General features: G+C 35.5%; 1 protein-coding gene across 3 annotated transcripts in view; it reads right to left on the reverse strand.

The window, feature by feature from the left end:
* The window catches only part of LOC120432655 (GTP-binding protein Di-Ras2), a 187,821-nt gene that overhangs the window by 87,161 nt on the left and 85,064 nt on the right, over positions 1-15,596 (reverse strand). For all 3 annotated transcript variants that reach the window (XM_039597899.2, XM_039597898.2, XM_052707927.1), the window contains exon 3: positions 9,389-9,432. The gene's annotated coding sequence lies outside the window, so the exon portion shown is untranslated. The remainder of the gene's footprint in view (positions 1-9,388; positions 9,433-15,596) is intronic.

A 15,596-nucleotide genomic window follows, 5' to 3' on the forward strand; every position in this document is an offset into this window, starting at 1 on the left:
TCAAAATGTTCCCATAGTTAAATTAAAATAACAATAAAAAATAATAACAAATAAGCTTATAACTGATGATTGTTTTTTTTTTAATATCACATGAATAACGCGTTCAATGATTGAATGATTTTCCATATTCCATAATTTGAGTTGTTATTGTCTTACTCTCTCATAGGATCTGTTCAATAACAATTTTTAGACTATTATTATTTTTTCTTCTCATTACCGATGATCTTGACTTTCTGATAACAAAATAAGCCTTTTTTCGTATGTTCAAAAATTGAAGGGGTCGTACCGAAACTCCGTCACGAGATTTCCAAAAATGGAGCTCAGATTCGTAATTCGACCAAAATTACCCAAAGTTTAGAAAAAATAGAACAAAGTTTCACGAAAATCTTAGTGAGGTCGGGGCAACTTTTTCCGATTACGCGTGAGTTGGCAGAGAATTATTCATTGAATATTTTATCAGAAAAAAAAGAATAGTAAATTTCACTGCCAAAAAATTACTCAGTTACATCCTTTTACTAAAATCACCTCGTCTCACTCCCCAAACCGCATCGTAACCGTCGGTTGTCCATTTTTCGGTCAACGCTGGAACATTGCACCAGTTGATGGGAGTTTGCTAATTTGTTTTCCATGCACCGCAGCAGCAACAGCAGAAGCGACCAATGTTTTTCCGCCAGTTGTTCGGTTGCGCACCCATTATGAACAATGCACAATTTAATTGCAACTAGTTTGGAAAGTATAACTTTTCGGTATTGGGTGGAGGATCCTGCCCGATTTCGCCCGGGGAAAGCAACGTGATTTTGCATTTTAATGTAATTATTCAGTTGTCCGTTACTTGCTGTTTACCACAGTTACTGCTTGCGAGGAAGTTTGGGAGGGAATAATTTCAACCTGCAGTTTTGGGGTGCGTTGTATTGTTTGTGAAAACAAGATGAAAAAGTTTGTTTTATTGTTATGCATACCATAACCATTAATGTAGCAAATTACAGGAAGTTTGTGTGGAATTATTTCAATACCAGGTTATTGTTGGGGAGAGTTCGAATATTTTCACCTTTCATCATTTTCCATCAGGAGCAGAGCATCCATCCATTATATCAATCATTCCACTTTCCCTTCCCTACCATTGCAATGGTGGCAAGGATCTCATACAAGATTCATAAATGCTTGCACAATTTACACCCTTGTAGGTGCTGGATAGTGGACGAAAAACGTAATTAAGTAAACGAAACAATCGAAATATAGATGATATAAGGTTTCAAAAACATTGAAAAATTGTACTGTGAGTTGTGACCAACTTTTCCTCGAGATTCCCCCACTATCCTTTTGTCCACATCGCCAGAGGGGCATTGGCTGGGAAGATTTCCACTGGTCACACTTGTTCCAGCATCCAGCACCGGTATCGTCACGCTGACAGCCTGTAGCTTCCACACCAGAATGTGGCCAGCAGCCGGAAGTAATGCAATTCTGGTCGTTAGTTCCAGATGTGTCCCGGCATCCCGGTGATGCCCGTGGCAGATGGTCAGACCAACGGTGTGAATTATTTGTGGTGCTTAAACTCCCTCCCTCTTTCTTTCTGATGGGTACATTATCTACATGAATGACGAAATTGGGTTGTTTGTGGGTGTTTTTACATATCATGAGTGTAATCGTAATAATTTTATGAGAATGATGAGCCACACTGGAATGGATTGAAAAAGTGTCTCATTCCCCGCAAGTCCAGCAGACAAAGCGATTTATCAACGAGGTCACAGTAATTAAGTTTATAATCGTTCCATCCGCGCCAAAAACCATCCCGGACAAAACCAACCCCCCCTCGGGATGATAAATAGCCAACCTTCCTCAAAAGACGCCCTACCGGAGACTCTGCCCCACTTTCCACATGACCCCAATATCATCCCCGACCTTCCGGAAAATCTACCTTGTGGAAGCCATGAATCTTTGGCTCGACCTTGCGCCCGGGAAGCGAGCACATAAAATGTCAATGTTTGCGTGGGTGGCGCGCCAAAAGTCGTTCTAACCTCAAAAACCGGATCGTCGTCGTCGTCGTTTATTTGGCACTGACTAGCTTGCGGATTTGATGTGTGATGAAAGGAAACGCTGCCGAGCATGAAATCGTTTCTTCATTGGAAGTCTTTGATAGCTGAGACGTCGGCTTACGTCGGGCGTAAGCTTCGAGACACAATTATGGGAAAATTTGGTGGGATTCAAATATGAGGAGATGATAGCGGAGAGCCTGGCATTACGTAAATAATGTCGATTTAAGCTCAGACTGATGAATGTCAAAAATGGCTTCAATTGAGAGTACCTAATATTTCTTCGAATTTAAGCATAATAGTCAGATTTTCAAACAATTCACTTTCCTATACACAAAATTTTCATTTTTTGCTTTTTGGGTGTTTTTGAATACCCCTGACTCAAGGCGGTTCTAAAAACACCCAAAAAGCAAAAATTTTAAATTTTGTTTATAGGACCTTTTCAAAAAAAACTCTGGAAATGCGTTTTTCTCAGCTTGCTGTTTTTGCATATGGGACATTTATGCGAACATGGGCAGTATAACTTAAGCAAAATTCAATTTAATTTCAAAATTCAAAATGCATCTGAAAAGGCTTAAAAAATGCAACAAAATGCAGGGAGAAGCATCCCAATTGGTTAAATTTAAAGGGAGTTATTGGCATTTTAGTAAAAAAATAGCATAATTTTCAAACTCAAATAAAAAAGTGTTCCATCCAGATATCAACTCGGTTCGACCTGCAGCTTGTAGGGGACATCTGGGACTACCATCTGAGACTGAGAACGTTTTGGTAAGGCAGTTTAACGTATTAAATAGACACTTTTACTTTTAGTAAATTTTTTGGTTGTAAATTTTTGCTCGAGGGACCCCTAAGATCAAAATTTTCGGTGATAATTTCATCATATTCGTGTTTCTGAGACAATTTCACAATAGAAACATGCATAAAAATGTTTATTTTCATCCATTTTAACCCTTTAAAAAAATAAAAGTAAAAAAAATCTTCGATTCACATTTATTGAAAATCAAGTTCGTTTCCAAGGATACTAGATGACACCAGAAAAAAGCAGCTTCTTAATTTTTTTTAACTTTTATTTTTAAAGGGTTTAAATGGATGAAAATAAACATTTTAAAGCATGTTTCTAATGTGAAATTGTCTCAGGAACACGATTATGATAAAACTATCACCAGAAAATGGGATCTAAGGGGTCCCCCGAGCAAAAATTTACAACCAAAAAATTCACTAAAAGTAAAAGTGTCTTTTTAATACGTTTAACTGCCATACCCAAAGCGTTCTCAGTCTCAGATGGTAGTCCCAGATGTCCCCTACAAGCTGCAGGTTGAACCGAGTTGATATCTGGATGGAACACTTTTTTATTTGAGTTTGAAAATTTGCTATTTTTTCACTAAAATGCCAATAACTCCCTTTAGATTTAACCAATTGGGATGCTCTATCCTGCATTTTGTTGCATTTTTAAGCCCTTTCAGATGCATTTTGAATTTCGAAAATAAATTGAATTTTGCCTAAGTTATAGCCTTTTTAAGATTTTTGACGTTTTTGAGCCTTCAAACTTTGTGTTCCGATTTGCCCCACTTCCCGTTGACCTAGAGTACTCATATTTTGGCCAGATGCTAGTTTTATATGTACAAACAACCCCTGAAAATTTCAGGCAGATTGGTGAGGTCCAAACGACGTCCCATACAAAGGGGTATGCCCTGTTCGTGGACTCGCTCTTAAAAATCTTTTTTGTAGGCGCAGCTGAGAAATCAATAGAAGCCACTTTTAGTTATTAATTGTTCTATATTTTTTAATTTTTTATTAGAGATAGAATTATCTGATTGATTTGGTCATTCGCAAAGTTTCAGGTTATGGACTTTTCAGAAACAAATATGTAGACAAAACAAAGATTTTTAGTATTTTTTTGCTGTTAAAAGTAATTTTCCCAAAAAAGTATTTTCTTAATTTTGGTATTTATTTGATTCAGAGGACTATAAAAGTCATCTTTTTTAAATAGGGTTTACGATGCTTCAAAACCTGGCATCAGTGTTATACATTTTTGAAAATGGTATTTTTTGAGGAAAAAACGAAATTAGGTCAAAATTAATTATAAATTTATTTTTTGCTGCGCAAATATTGAAAATGACTTAACACTTCTGCATCATATTCAATTGACGGAAAAATGATATTTTTTCGATATTATTGACACATTCCGCCGTGACGTTGCAACGCTTTGACTTTTCTTTTTTCAGTATTTCGGCTGTAACTCAAAAAATACATTGAAAAGGTACATATGTTATTACAGATTCGGAAAATACATTAAATTTCCTAAAAGAAACAATGTTGAAACATTATTTTAAGCGAATATTCTATTTTTGAGAGGGAAATAGGTAGCGTGACGTTGCAACGCGTGACTTTTTCTCAATCCTGACCCAATTCATGTTTCGCCATTAACTCTGCTCTGTTAAACGACAAAATTGGAGTTCTTCTTCCATTGTCAGTGTAAAATTGGCCAACAAATCGAATGCAATCATTAGTTTTTTGAAAAAATCAAACCTCGATTTTTAAAGACCACTTACATTTCGTGACGTTGCAACGCTCTGTTTTTGAAAACAGGGTTTTTCGTTGCGTTGCAACGTCACGAAATTTTAGTTTCAAAATAAATCATAGTTTTTATTAGTTTGAACAACTGTAGGTTACGATTTTATTATAAGACATTAATAGACAGTACAAGGACATGTAAATTGATTGGCCCGCCCATGTTAGACCCCCCCCCCCCTCCCCCTATACTGTATTATTGCCCTATATTCACAGTAGCAGTACGATTTACGAAGTTTTTCAAAGCGTATTCAAAGTAAAAATAAATATTTGTATTATTCCATTATAACGAAGGACACCCCCCCCCCCACTCTCCGCTCATCTATCCATATAATGACACGTCCATACATTACGTAACGGTGTAATATCAAGGGGGGTTCGAGGATTTATACAAAAAATCAGAAATGTAATACCAGGGGGTGGAGGGGGTCTAAAAATATAAATATTTTGTAACGTAATGCAAGAACGCTCCCTTAATATTTTTTAATGGTTTTGAGCATTTTACAAAACACGTGGATGTTTTAGAAGGGAGGAGGAGCTTGAAGCTTTTTGGAGGGCTGAAATTTATAAATAAAGTGCTCATATCGTTTGTTGATGGCCCCTAAGGGGTGAACTGCAAACAGCGTAACTTATTTTGTTAACTTTTGTGCTCTTTAAATTAAATTTGAGGAAATAATAAACTGTTTACCTGCACAACATAACATTTTTAATTGTGAACAACTAAACGTTACATACAACTTATTTAGGTAAGGGTTCGTCCAACAACAAAGTGACAAAAGCTTGTAAAAAAAGCATCGAATCACGTGATTTTTTTTGCTTAGTGAATTTCACTGTTATTTGGCCTACATAAGGGTGTGGGATAAAAAAAATCGTTGCGTTGTATTAGAATGAACCCTCACGTAAATCAGTTTGTCATAAAGGGGCCATCCAGTAAGCACGTGATTACTTTTTAGAAAGTTTTAGAATTTCCCCCCCTTGTGAACATCAGTCTATTTTGATTTGTTCAACAAGTTTCATAAAAAAAACTACTTTTTTCGAGTTGCATACAAACTTAAGTAACGGAATTTGTGAATGACCCATGTACAATTCTTCTGTAAATATGCTCGGAAACATTATATAAAAAATATTTAATATTTAGCATACATTTATCTTCAAAAACCAACTACGCATACACCTTTCTTGCCGTGTGACCAATATGATTTAAAATTTCGTGACGTTGCAACGCAAACTTAAACCTGTTGTAACTTTGGATCTAGACAACCAATTTAGTCGCTCTAGGTTGCATTTGAAAGCTCTTTCCAAGTACTAAGAGCATCCGAAATATCAAAATGATTGAATGTTTAGTTTTCTGTTGGCATAAACAACTGTCCCTTTTTCGTGACGTTGCAACGCAATAAAATGGTAAACTTACACTAGTTTGAAAAAATACTTAACTTAAGATAAACTGCAAATCCATGACATTTCCGTTTTGTACATCTAAAAACCTACAAAATGCAATCAAAAGAATAATTTTTGGATTTTATTTCGCTGAAAAACAAGAGTTTTTAGAAAAATGTTTTAAAACTATGATTTTATCACGAATTGATGCATAACTTCACCAACTTGTACATAATGATATTCAAATGATCAATTAATGAAAAACATGATTTTTGAAGCTTCAAGTAGTCTAGAATCGAGGAAAAATATCCAAATAGCTCATACACGCTTTTTAAAATTTCATCCTAAGGTGTACATTGCCGGAGAATGTGTCTATTACATTTTATAATTGAGAAAAAAAACCGGCAAAAAAAGAGGGAAAACTGAGAAAATTTCTTGCAATTTTCTTTTACAAACCATGTTGATAGATTGCTGATTGTCAAGATACAGTCGTTAAAAGATAAAAAAAATATGATCAAATAGTTTTTCCCAATCTCACCTTATATCTGCCATTTTTTTCAATTACCGAAATCTGGTTCGATCATGAATAAAAAAAATCCTAATATTTTGTTTTCATCTGATTGTGAATAGTTTTAGTAAGGTACGAAATTAATATTTTTAAGCCACTTTAAGATATTAACACGGCGTGTTTTCTGGGCAACCTTATGGAGAAAAAATAGTCATCCCTACTTAAAAAAGTGTCTTAAAGGAAATTTTCTCAGCTTTCCAATTCTTCTAAGAGTGAAATGTTCATTGTTTTTTGTTCCTTCATCATTTATTGGAAACACAGTCCTGGAAACTTGTCAAATGATGTGTTTTATGCATCATTTACTCATCAAAATGTGCAAAATAAAACAAACAAAAAAAACATTGTAGAAGGTTGCACTCGGTGAAACATTTAAAAAATGTAGTTTTAACCAAATTGTAGAATATGTGGGGTTGGTTCAGAAATTAAAATTATAAATCCGTATTAAAATATAATTTTTACTAGAATAAATAGATTATTACATAGTTTTTGTGTACAAATATCACCTAACCTGACAAATATCGGTTGAACAAGCTAAATTAGCGCAGATATTCGTACACAAAAATTATGTAATAATCTAATAATTTTTGAAAAAAATATAGTTTAACATGGTTTCATGATTTAAATTTCTGAATAGATTCCATATATTCAAAAACTCAGTTAAACCATATTTTTCAAAATGTTTAGCGGTTTGCAACCTTTTATAAAGTTGTTTCTTGTCTTATGTTGCACATTTGGATGAGTAAATTACACATGAAACACATCATTTGATAAGTTTCCTGAACTGTTAGTATAAAGTATCCAATAAAGGAATTTAAAATAAAATAACTTAAAAAATAAATACCTCAGAAATTTCTCGATGAAACATTTCGCTCTTAGAAGCATTGGTAAGCTAAGCAATTTTCTATAAAACTTATTTGAAAGTAGCGATGAATATTTTCCCTGAAAAGTTTGTTCTAAAAAAACACGCCGTGATTAAAATTGATTTTGAACAAAAAAATTTCTCCAATTTCTTCCACGGAAGGAACCCTTCACCAGTTGAGAAACCCTGGATAAAAGAATAGCTAGAATCTTGATTCTTTTTATTATCCTAACACAAATCAAAGAAAAAATTACAACTCTTTTTTCTATCAAAAATCAAAATCTTCATCTTTGTCTTGCAACATTCTCCGAAGGCTTAAATGGAGTGGCAATCTAAATGTCTTTTACATCTATCACCATTTCACTGCGGGATTCGAACTGACGATGTTAGGATTGCGGTTCCAGCTGCTGACCAGCGACTCTACAGAAGCTGGAGGCTTACATAATCGGGTACCTTTTTTTTGCTTACACTATACTGCCCATGTTCACATAAATGTCCCATATGCAAAAACAGCAAGCTAAGAAAAACGCATTTGAAGTTTGTCCCACACATAAGGCTACGTGTTAAGTTTTCACGAAAAAACTGGATTTCCTCCTGATTTCTAGAACAAAGTACTGGATGTTATAGGCTCTTTTGAAAGAGCACACGATTTTGAACCAAACTGCATCAATAACTCAAAAGTGATGAAAATGCATATGGGACATTTATGCGATCATGGGCAGTATACATTTAATTCCTTAGTTAAAAAAAGTCAAACCTATACTATACGTTTTTAATTATACCTTCCACATTCTCATTAATCCGTCAGCCTTTGTATTCGCCAGGATCGTATGACGTGCAGCTATTTGATACTCCTCCCTTTAATGAAACTCAATTCTCTTTGCACACTCGCTGTCGTAACAAAAAAAAAAAGAAGAAAGGATCAAGCATTTCATGTGCACGTGCAATTTCCAACCAAACACCCACACGTCCACGAAACACCCGTATTCCCTTTTTCCCCCGTGGAGCCAATAATTAATGATGCAACAGTCTTCTCAAACAACCATCACGCGCGCTCTCTTCCCTTGCGCTGTTCGTGTGCACGTGTTTTGGCGCACACTTGTGTCGTTCTCCGAAGGCCGCCGCCAAGTGTCATGTGTGGGTGGCGGGGTTAATCCTTTCAAGTGTGAAAAGAGACCCAAACTAGTCAGCCAAAATGCAGTTACTGCATCACCTCCCACCACTGCATCACCTCCCACCACTGCATCACCTCCCACCACTAGTTGATGGTAGAGGCGATGATGTCGGATGCTGAGTAAACATCTCACCAGGCTGGCAAGTGCAGTTTGTGCAGGTGGTTTTAACCCAAAAACAAAACACGTGGAGTGTGACTAAGGGTGTTGGGCTGGGATTACGTGCATAACTGGTGCCCACAGACAAACGGACAAGAACTGCCTGTATCATAAACAGACAAATTAACCTGAAATCAATTTTATTTCATCTTCTCTACTGTCCAGTGTAAAGTGTTAAAGTGACCAGTTTTCGATCAAATGGAAAGCATTTTTCACATCTATTTATCTTTGCGAAGCCCTCATTTCAAAGCGGATTAACACATCATCGAAGCGGGAGCGTTATGTGAAGGGATGGATTTTCGAGGGGTTGGGAAATCGTTTTAATTGATTTTGAGAATAATTACTGATCAGGGGACAGGATTAGCCTCCACATTAGCCGGGATAATAAGCTCCGTGTTGAATTACTTTTGATGCGGTTTAATTATGGTAATAGGATTGCCACGATGAGACCGCAACAAATCACTGCATACAGGTGACAAATCCCATAATTAGAGATTTTAAACTATACCTTATGATACCTTTGCCTTCCTTTCGCCATCTAAAAATCCCTTGAATTTAAGGTTTTATCCTTTAATTTTCTTCTGAAATTCCAGCAATAGCATCGTCAATTTTCACATAAAGTTAGCGAAAGTGTTTTTTTTTTTCTACTTACCTTTCAGTTAATCTTACTGATTATTCCGAAGACATGGCAAAATTCTGAAAAAGAAAGAAATATACCAATCAGTAACTAAAATCCATTCCGTCAACTAGGAGTATTGGGGCTACACAGTCTAAATAAGGGACAGAAGTTTTTGGAACAATATATGGGGATAGGGGGTAATATGCACCTCCAGGGCTAAATGCACCCCTGACATTTCTCATCATAGAAATTGGAAGCTGATAAAATTTGAGTATCGTAGTTTAAAAACTGCTTAAGGTATTTGCAAAACTAAAAAATGTTGATTTTTTTCTTTTCCATTTTCATTAGACTTTCAATATAATGTTTACGCAAGGTAAAAATTGTTAGTGTTGATTTATGTAGTGTTTGATATAATGTTTATTATTGTATTAGATGAGTCCAAAAACATTTAAAAAACCAGATTTAATATTACCAGAGGTGAAATAGAGCCTTTCTTACAAAATGATGAAACTCCGAGAAATATATTGGTGCAATTAATTTTTCAGCAACATAATGATACCACCCAGTGAGAATTTCACCTAAAGCTTCGAATCTTTTTAAGCTAAGCCTCACATGCCATTTTTTTTTAATTTCAGAGGTACATTATTTGTCGCAAGATATTTAAATTTAATTAAGAAAAACATATTGGATTGACATTATTAGAAAAAAAAATAAAGGGTACTCAGTCTTTATTGTTAGTCTATGATTAACTTAAAAAAATATGTATCGCTATTGCACTTTGTCGATCTATTATGAGAAGCCAGAAAGAACACTTTCACGCGCAGCGTAAAACGCGCAAGCGTAAAAGCGCTGGCGTTGAAGCGCTGGCGTTGAAGCGCTGGCGTTGAAGCGCTGGCGTTGAAGCTTCGACTTGACGACTTGTCGAGCTTTCGAGCGAGAACGAGCCGGGACTTCGAATTTGATGTTCAGTATATGATTTTGTATAAATCCAAAAATTTAATAGGAAAAAATAGGGTAAAAATAAGACGAAAAACACAAAAATCGCTATATCTCTGGAAATACATTTTGGAAAAGCTTCAAATTTTGGGCCCAAGCAGTTTATGGCGCATGTTTTCGAATGGCTTTTTGTTTGAAACTGAATTCTTTTAATTTAATAGTGTTATCTGTAAAATAGTCCAAAAAATACCTCTAAAAATGGCTTTGACCACATTTACTGGTCGAAAATTGTGAATCGAAAAATAAAATGTTCGTCTCCGACCCCACGGCTACAGATCTGACTTATAAAAATTGTGGGTTTTACGAGCGGTTTTCCAGTGATGGAAGACACAAATTTTTAAGAGCGGATACAGACATCGCTCATGTATTTCAGAAAACGAGCTCTCAAAAATCAGACTTTGAATTCCGGGCCAAAATTCAATCGAAAGAGCGCATCTAAACCTTCAATTTAGTAATAGGATTTTTTCCTGGGACGAATCCTCGCCGTGCACGAATTTTTTAAGATTTCTGAAAAAAACTAACTTAATCCACCTAAGTGGTTGATGCCTTCCTCACTTTTTACCAACAATGGGTAATATGATTTTTTTTTATTTTGGGTAATATTAGCGGTTTGGACACATATTTCAGCTATTTTTTAGATCCACAAAAATAAGTACACAGATATAACTTAAGTGATCATAACTCGAGACAGGGTTGCCAGATCTTCAATTTTTTGGCCTCGTTGTTAAGATCTTTCAATTACCTAACCAACGATGGATCGCATGATGGATCCGGACATCGTTTACATACATTTAAGTGAGATCCGGCTTCAAAAAAGTACATCAATATCACTTAAGTGGTCATAACTCAAGACAGGGTTGCCAGATCTTCAATGTTGTGGACTCGTTGGGAAGGTCTCTTTATTACCTAACCAACGATGGGTTGGATGTTGGATCCGGACATCGTTTACATACATTTAAGTGAGATCCGGCTTCAAAAAAGTACATAAATATCACTTAAGTGGTCATAACTCGAGACAGGGTTGCCAGATTTTCAATGTTGTGGACTCGTTGGAAAGGTCTCTTTATTACCTAGCCAACGAAGGGTCGGTGTTGGATCCAGACATCGTTTACATACATTTAAGTGAGATCCGGCTTCAAAAAAGTACATAAATATAACTTAAGTGGTCATAACTCGAGACAGGGTTGCCAGATCTTCAATGTTGTGGACTCGTTGGAAAGGTCTCTCGATTACCTAACCAACGATGGGTCGGATGATAGATCCGGACATCGTTTACGTACATTTAAGTGAGATCCGGCTTCAAAAAAGTACATAAATATCACTTAAGTTGTCATAACTCGAGACAAGGTTGCCAGATCTTCAATGTTGACGACTCGTTGGAAAGGTCTGTCGATTACCTAACCAACGATGGGTCGGATGTTGGATCCGGACATCGTTTACGTACATTTAAGTGAGATCCGGCTTCAAAAAAGTACATAAGTATCACTTAAGTGGTCATAACTCGAGACAGGGTTGCCAGATCTTCAATGTTGTGGACTCGTTGGAAAAGTCTCTCGATTACCTAACCAACGATGGGTCGGATGATGGATCCGGACATCGTTTACATACATTTAAGTGAGATCCGGCTTCAAAAAAGTACATAAATATCACTTAAGTGGTCATAACTCGAGACAGGGTTGCCAGATCTTCAATGTTGTGGTCTCGTTGGAAAGGTCTCTCGATTACCTAACCAACGATGGGTCGGATGATGGATCCGGACATCGTTTACGTACATTTAAGTGAGATCCGGCTTCAAAAAAGTACATAAATATCACTTAAGTGGTCATAACTTGAGACAGGGTTGCCAGATCTTCAATGTTGTGGACTCGTTGGAAAGGTCTCTCGATTACCTAACCAACGATGGGTCGGATGATAGATCCGGACATCGTTTACATACATTTAAGTGAGATCCGGCTTCATAAATATCACTTAAGTGGTCATAACTCGAGACAGGGTTGCCAGATCTTCAATGTTGTGGACTCGTTGGAAAGGTCTCTCGATTACCTAACCAACGATGGGTCGGATGTTGGATCCGGACATCGTTTACATACATTTAAGTGAGATCCGGCTTCAAAAAAGTACATAAGTATCACTTAAGTGGTCATAACTTGAGACAGGGTTGCCAGATCTTCGATGTTGTGGACTCGTTGGAAAGGTCTCTCGATTACCTAACCAACGATGTATCGGATGATGGATCCGGACATCGTTTTCATGCTTATAAATGAGATTCGGATATATGTGAAAACACATTTTTATACATAACTTTTGAACTAGTTATCGAAACTTCAAACAACTCAATAGCGATGTATGGGACCATAAACCAAGTCGAATGCGACCGGTTTGATCAAAATCGGTTCAGCCAGTGCTGAGAAAACTCAGTGAGAATTTTGGTCACATACATACATACACACACACATACACACACACATACACACACACATACACACACACACAGACATTTGTTCATTTTTTGATTCTGAGTCGATATGTATACATGAAGGTGGGTCTTTGAGCTTTTACCAAAAAGTTCATGTTTAGAGCAGGATTATAGCCTTACCTCAGTGAGGAAGGCAAAACGTTTTTCTAAAAGCAAACCTTAAACCTTTCTTTGGTAAGAAAGGCAAAAAGTATCTTAATAACAAATAAAATGAAAATTTAAAATGCGTTTATTTCATTTTATTTTCAGTTTAAAAAAATGTTTCAAAGAAAGCAGCATTAATTCTGAAAAAAAACAAAAAAAATGCTTTTTTATTTTTGAATAAAGTGTAACTTATAAATGTTCAGACTCGTAATCCGAATAACATCAATTCGAATCCGAAGGCAGGAGGTTTCTAAATGCAACATTACTTCATTTTTGCTATTTTCAACAGCTTTCCACTACACAAGTTGACCTTTTTGAAGTTGATGTCAGTGAACGCTTCAGTTTTATTTGAGCTCCCTGAACACGATCTAACGTCATGATTCGAATTCCCGGACGCTTCGACACCCGGAGACCTCATCATGTTTCATCAATAGACTACCGCATTCGAGTGGTAAAAATGACAGTTCTCCCATAAGGAATACATAGTAGAAAAAAGCAAAAACTGCTCGAATGGAAATTTCGCATTATGAATGTCAAAACTGTGTTATTTGATGAATTCTAACATCAACATTCATTTAAAGCTTGTTATAACACTGTAGTTAAAGCCAAAACAATTATACAATAAAATTATTAGTTTACCAAAAACGTGAAACATTTCACTGAAATAATTCATAGGCGTCGGTGCACCAGGAAGGCAAAGCAAAAATTTATGGTTTTGATTTCGTTAAATTTTTGCAAATTTTTATATAAAATATCAGCTTATTTGAGACATAAAGAATGCCATTCACTAAAATTTCAGTCCAAATTTGTATCTGGGATTCGAAGCACAACAAGTCATTTTACTTTTAAAATTCTGATGAAAATTTTTTAGAAAGACATATTTTGCATGCATTCTCTTAAAACTAACTGTTTATACTACAATGATGATATCCTACATACTACATCCTGATGATATTTCTACATTTCCAACTTGATACATGATTTTTGCCAGCTATAACAAAAATGATATGCTACTAAGTGTCCGGATTTAGAATCATGACGTTAATCGACAGAATTGAATTTTAATGGATGCCCTGCCAACAAATAAAATTAAAAAAAAATACTTCTATGGAATCATGTTAAGTAACCATGCGCACCCCATTATTTTTGATACCCCCATAGATAAACGTTGGTGTGCATGGTTGCCTGAGATAACTCCATAGAATTTATATCCGAAATTAACAGTTTAAATTCAATTCTTTCGATTGGAGCATGTCCACGGAGCCCAAATTTACAATGCATTTATGAAACTGAAGAGAATAATGACAACAACTTCAAACATGTCACTTGATTACACATTTCTAAAAAAAATTATGAAAATTTTGCTCAAATTTGAATATTTCGTTTTTTCACTCAGATTTGTAATATCAGGATTAAAATTTATTTCTAAGATATATTTCTATTAATCTGTGCAAAAAAGTTGAATTTGAAAACAACTTTTTTTGAAAATAACAAAAACTCGTTTTCTCCAAATTCATTGATTCAGTTGTTTAAAAATGCTTCAAAATGTGTTTAAAACTACATTTTCCTCCCTTAAATACAATGTATCAGAAGTATGAAATAAAAATCATAAAAATCTTGCAATTTTCAGATTTCTCATACAAAACTCAAAAACACAAGTTTTCTTTAAAAACAAGAAAAAAAACCTTTAAAAAAATATATAAATATTGAAAAAACAAAGCCATAATTTCAATATTTTCTGGAAAAAAGTATTTTAAAAAGCATTTTACACTAGTTCAGTTGTTTTGCAATCATTAGTTTACAAAAAATGTAAGACTTGACGAAAACAAAAATGTTAGCGAAAAAAAACTTTATGCGATAATAAACATCGAAAATATTTAAAAATTCAACAGAATTTCAATTCAACCCAAACATGCCAAATTCTTAAAACAGGGGAATGCATTTTAAAATGATTTCAGCTGATTGTACTTAAATTTGAATTGAAATTTTGAAGTTTTTTGACAAAATATTTTATTTGCCCCTGATTTTTCAGGGTAATTTTGAAGGGGGTGGGGGGGGAGACAAAAACTTTAAATAAAATTTGTACCAGCCCACGTTAATGAAAAAAAAACTCAAGCTAGCCTTTGGTCACACGAAAGAAAGTAATTATTTTTTTTTCAATTTCCGTCCAACAGGTTGCAGTAAATGACGTGCATCCAAAACATAAATTTCAACTTTCTTCGTAAAGCTTTGAACTCACGTATCCAACCAGGTTGTGAACAGAAATAATTAACTATTATTCCGCACGAAACTTAAATCTCAGATAAATGTTAATTTCGCAACACGACCAACTCCAGCTTCACTCAGCAAAATTTCCCCGAAAGCTCAAAAAGAGCGAACAAATAATAGTATCAGGTTGCCAGCGTTGTCAAACGTGTCGACATCCACAGGGCACTGAAAAGATGGGGACATCAATGCAGCTTCCGCCAAACTACGTCCAGGGAACACAACACAAGAGCCTTAATGGGCTTACTGAACTCCGCTGGAGAGCCACTGCATCGAGTCACGAGATATGAGGGGCACAAAAACACAACCTAGCCTGTCGCCAGCCAGTCGAGCCTGCAGGGTGCAGCACTCAAGGATTAA

The sequence above is a fragment of the Culex pipiens genome, chromosome 2, assembly GCF_016801865.2.
Source record: "Culex pipiens pallens isolate TS chromosome 2, TS_CPP_V2, whole genome shotgun sequence".
Lineage (NCBI taxonomy): Eukaryota > Metazoa > Arthropoda > Insecta > Diptera > Culicidae > Culex > Culex pipiens.